Consider the following 5303-nt stretch of genomic DNA (forward strand, 5'->3'; position numbering starts at 1 on the left):
ATCCCTTTCTCACTTTGTCCTCCCTCCCTATTTATTCGATCACATTTCCCTAGTTACAGACTCCAATGCAGCTAACTAGCTAACAGACCTTTCCCTCTCTCAACCCAACTCATCCCCTCATGCCAACTCAGCCCCCTCCTAACCGTCCTGAGAAGTGTTCCCCTGTGCTGCAGCTTCCATCTCTTTCCATGTCCCCGCATGATCCTTCTCACAGAGTCTTTTCCGTACATAAGTGAATCGTAATGGAGGCTTATCATTACCCCAGCCCCAAAGACGCACCTTGTCCTCAAGGTGAAAGTGAGGGTACTGTTGGTCTATTGCCTGATAGGACTCCCACGTGTCCTCATGGGCAGGTAAATTAGCCCAACATATCAGAACCTCTGGGTCCGAGTGTCCCCCATGTACCCGCTGGCGCACCCCAAGTAGGGCAGCTGGTTCTGCCCGCAGCTCCAAGTCCTTTGTGAGGTGTGGTGGCAAGGCAGAGACAGGCTGCCCTTGCCCAACAACACGGCGTAGTTGAGAGACATGAAACACCGGGTGGATAGCAGCCTCCGCTGGAAGGTTAAGGCGGCATGCAACTGGCCCCACACAGCCAATGATCTCAAAGAAGCCATGAAAACGGGGACTTAACTTCTCATTGCGTCTGCACGCCAAACTCACCTGATGATAAGGACGAAGCTTGAGATACACTGAGTCCCCCACGGTGAAGAACTGGGCATCCTGGTGCTTGTTATCGGCCACGGACTTCATTTTCTACTGGGCGCGAAGAAGATGGAACTTGAGAAGGTCCAGCATTGCATCGCGGTCCATGAGGTGCTGCTCCACGGAATCCACCGAAGAAGAGCCCATGCCATAACGCAACAGTGGAGGGGGAGCGCGGCCGTATACTGCCTGAAAAGGAGTGGTGCGGGTGGCTGTATGAAAAGAGGTGTTGTACCAGTACTCCGACCAAGCTAACCATTTGTGCCACTGGCTGGGCTTGTATGAAGTGAAACAACGCGAGTACGTTTCCACGCACCTATTGACCACCTCGGTTTGGCCGTCAGATTGGGGATGGTAGGCTGTGCTCCGTGATAAAGTAGTACCCATCTACTTGTGGATCTCAGTCCAAAAATGAATAAGAAAAATACGATCGCAATCCGACACGATAGTACGGAGCACCCCATGGAGGCGAACTACTTCCCGAATGAAGAGTCTGGCCACGATCTCTGCGGAAAAAGGATGTTTCAATGCAAGGAAATGTCCATACTTGCTGAGTCAATCCACGATGATCAAGATGGTGTCGTACCCCTCCGAACGCGGTAAGCCCTCAATAAAGTCCATCGAAAGGTCCTCAGGAGACCACTAGGGGCCAGTGTAGAAGTCTTACAGCGCTGACACACTGCACACGCAGCTACATAAGCAGTGACGTCCTTTTTCATACCAGTCCAGTACCATTATGCTGCAATCCGCCGGTATGTCTTCAATACGCCCAAGTGTCTCCCAAGACACCATCATGGTAGGAATGCAGCAGTGTTTTAATAAATGGAGACTCCCAAGGTACCACCACCATTCTGCCGTGGTATAATAACCTGCCTTGAGCAATGGAAAAACCTGGATGTACTGTAACATCCTACTGTAATTCGGACCATACCTTAGCTAAGTTTTCATCGAGCAATACCTGCTGGTGCAGTTCACTATTGTCGACAATTGGGGCCACCGATAAGGCACTCAGGTCCGGGGTGCTAATAAGGCGGGCGAGAGCGTCCGCAGCCCTATTGTCCGATCCCGGTTTATATTGGATTTCAAAGTTGTAACCCATCAGCTTGGTTAACCACTTCTGGTGTTCTGGAGACACTAGGCGTTGCTCCAGCAGGTACTTAAGGCTACGTTGGTCGGTGCGGATCACGAAATGACGTCCCACGAGATATGGCCGCCATTTCTGAATGGCTAGGACTATGGCCATCAATTCTCTCTCATAAACTGATTTGCCGCGTGCTTGTGCGGAAAGAGCCTGACTAAAATATGCAATGGGCCGTTGCTCTTGCATTAACACTACCCCAACCCCATGGCCAGAAGCATATGTTTCCAACACGAAGGGTTTGTTGAAATCGGGAAAGGCTAGGATGGGTACTACTGTCATGCCAGCTCATCCTCTCGTGCCAACTCAGCCCCCTCCTAACCGTCCTGAGAAGTGTTCCCCTGTGCTGCAGCTTCCATCTCTTTCCATGTCCCCGCGTGATCCTTCTCACGGAGTCTTTCCGTACACAAGTGAATCGTAGGGGAGGCTTATCAGGTTCTTTTTAAATTTCATCTACCAATTTTTTAGTCCTTTTTCTTTTTCTTTGCTTTCTTTTTTTCCCCTCACACTCGCTTTCTGTCTCTCACATCTTTTTTTTCATTTTCCTTTTATGTATCTCTATGTCTCTCTTTTCATTCTCATTCTTACTATTTATTATTTGTTCTCTTTTTTCTGTTTTTCTCTTATTTTTCTTGCTACTCTTCATTATTTTTTTCCTCTTTCTCATCTAACTCTTTTTCCCTCTCTTTTTCTTACTTTTCCGTTTCTCTCTCTCTCCAATGGCTTAATGATAATGGCAGTAAGTTTTCCTACAATGAAGATGAAGATGAAAACGCTAACCCCCGAAAGAAAACACAAAACGAAAAGAAAAGACAGCATTTAAAAAATTAATAGAATAAAACAAAACAAAAAGGAGAAACCTTATGGGTGCATTGGATGAACGACAATAGTAATGGAATAGAATGTAAATAAAAAAATGATTCATTCGCTTTGTTGTGATTTGAAAACGCTATGAAATGGAATATGAATATTTTCATGTTAACAAAATTACCCTCAAGTTATATATATATATATATATATATATATATAATCTAATCTAATATATTATATATATTATATATTATAATAAATTTAATAAATATTAACACATTCTTACCCTTAATAGATGCTTCAGTAGAATTGCATTAACCATATCGTTTTCCCTTCAAATACCATCATGGAATCAGAGTAAGATGATCATGATGGGACAGCACTTTGGCCACATGCGATTGTACCCTCATCCATATCAAGCTTGTCCTGGCTAACTTGTCAAAAATCACAAAATGCACATTGATGAATGTTTAGTTTAGAGAGGAACAAAACAACCCAAAGTAATTACAGAAAGAATACTTACACAAAGGTAACAAGATATCATTATTTACAAGTGTTGTAACCCGCAGAAACTTATAATGCACACTATAACATGCAACAACAAAGAAACATACCTTCTTTGGTTGGACTTATCCACCAACAACAAGAACAGATTCACATGATCACACATATTAAGAATCACATAACAGAAATATGAATGGAACAATTAATGGAAGAGAAATTTGTAATCATATGACTTATCAGACATTAGCAACTAAGAAATCCTTGCCAACATTTGATCATAAAATTGATGTTTTCTTAATGGAACTAACACCCTTTGCAACAACAATATCCCGTGTTTATCTCACAGCAACCAAACAATAAGAAAGTTACCCATTACAGAAGAGATTCGCACGTATGCAAGTGCAGATATATGTTTCAAATAATAAAAAAAAAAGATGGAACAGATGAAATTACTCTGATAATGGCCTCTCTCACAAGCCCAAATTGATGGCTCTTCGTTCATCTAAATGCACAGAAGGAGAGCACAAACAAAAGGTAGGGAGAGGTGAAAGAAAAGGAAAGAGAAAAAAGCTGGAGGAGAAAAGAATGGAAGAAGAGGGGGGGGAGACAACGTTACTAAAAAGAACCCAAAAGGAATGAACCTAGTTCTCGAACAGTGACTAAAAAGAACCCAGATTTATAATAAAAAGGAATGAAAAGTGACTAAAAAGAGCCATAACCATTATTTCCATCTTTATTGCAATTTTCCCTTCAATATTAAGTTGTTAAATAGTAAGATTCCGGTAGGAAAAAAGCTCACATAATTTAGGGATTAGCTAAGATCGATCTCTTATGGGTTGTTTGGTTGAGAGATTCGTACCCTGATTCGAATAACGGTTCATGGTTCGTTACAGTATTTTCTCTTATAAAAAATACACGTAAATCGAAAATGATTCTAATTTTATGATTCTAATTTTATGATTCTAATTCATGAACCAAACGTCTCCTTAATTTATAAGTTAGAAGAGAGAGTGAGCCAAAAATAAAAAGAAGAAAAACTCACCATGGCTTAATGGACCTTCAGGTGTGGTAAAAGGAGCTAAGGCTTGTTCATGACTCAGCCTAATCAGCGCCTAAAGCCAACAAAATTAACGCAATAATATAAGAGACACAAAAGAATTATGAGATAGATAAGGCAGCGACTCACTAAAAGAAAAGCATGAGGCATTTAAGATTATGGCAAAACTAAACCGTTGAGATATTTACCACTTAGTGATTTCCACCGAGCGAAAAAGAAAATGCAAAAAATTAACAGGGGCAAGGTTCATAAGAGCATTGAAGAAAAATTTCTAAAAGTCATACTCTATGCTATTGAGAATCAGAAAAACAAAAAAATGGTACAAAACTAATGGGTAAGAGAAGATGAAGTCAGGGAGAACAGCGACATGAACACCTTGGAGAAGAAAGATGAAGAGAGAAGAGGATTTACAAGCAAGAGGAAACCGATGAGTAATAAAGGAGATAGATGATGAATTTTTTTATATTTTTACCTTTTTTTTTTTTTCAAATCCCATCCGATAAAAGTTAAAGAAGCAGTTCGCAAAGAACAAATGCTTTGGGAAAGAAAGCAAGGAGCCTAGCCCCATATTAAATTCAATAAAATTAGATTATCAAAGTCCTTATATCAGTACACCCACCCAAAAATTAAAAAAAAAAAAAAGAAAAAAACCCCAAGATTTCTCTTTATCCCACAAAACAAAACTAACCCCTTTTAATGGCTTCCTCTACAAACGTTTTTGACAGCAACATTAACCACAAAATCTTTTTTTGTTGATTAGAAACGTTTTTGACAGCAACATTAACCACGAAACCTTTTTTTGTTGATTTATTAAATCAACAGATGACGGGTTTAACTTTTATTTAGTAGACTGTTAAGGACTAATCCAATTCTTATTGTAATTAATTAATTGAGTCGGTTAGTGTTATAGAATTCAGAAGCCTTTGTATTAGCTGACATTAGAATTTGTTATACGGCTGTCCTTGTGTATATCCTCATAGGGATTAGAAATATTCTCTCTATAGGTTGTTATGCCAGCTGGTGCACCACTATAGAGTTTGTTACATTTGTGAGTCTGTATATATTCATTGTAAAGGAAATGAAGTGTTAGTG

General features: G+C 40.4%; 1 long non-coding RNA gene across 1 annotated transcript; it reads right to left on the bottom strand.

The window, feature by feature from the left end:
- Positions 1-2494: 2494 nt before the first annotated feature.
- Positions 2495-4546, bottom strand: LOC112092881. The gene is made up of 4 exons (XR_002902800.1): positions 4400-4546; positions 4197-4266; positions 2937-3080; positions 2495-2589 (listed from the first exon to the last, which is right to left on the bottom strand). It is a non-coding gene; the product is annotated as an uncharacterized LOC112092881 (long non-coding RNA).
- Between the last annotated feature and the right edge of the window lie 757 nt (positions 4547-5303).

The sequence above is a fragment of the Morus notabilis genome, unplaced genomic scaffold, assembly GCF_000414095.1.
Source record: "Morus notabilis unplaced genomic scaffold, ASM41409v2 Scaffold181, whole genome shotgun sequence".
Classification (NCBI taxonomy): Eukaryota; Viridiplantae; Streptophyta; class Magnoliopsida; order Rosales; family Moraceae; genus Morus; species Morus notabilis.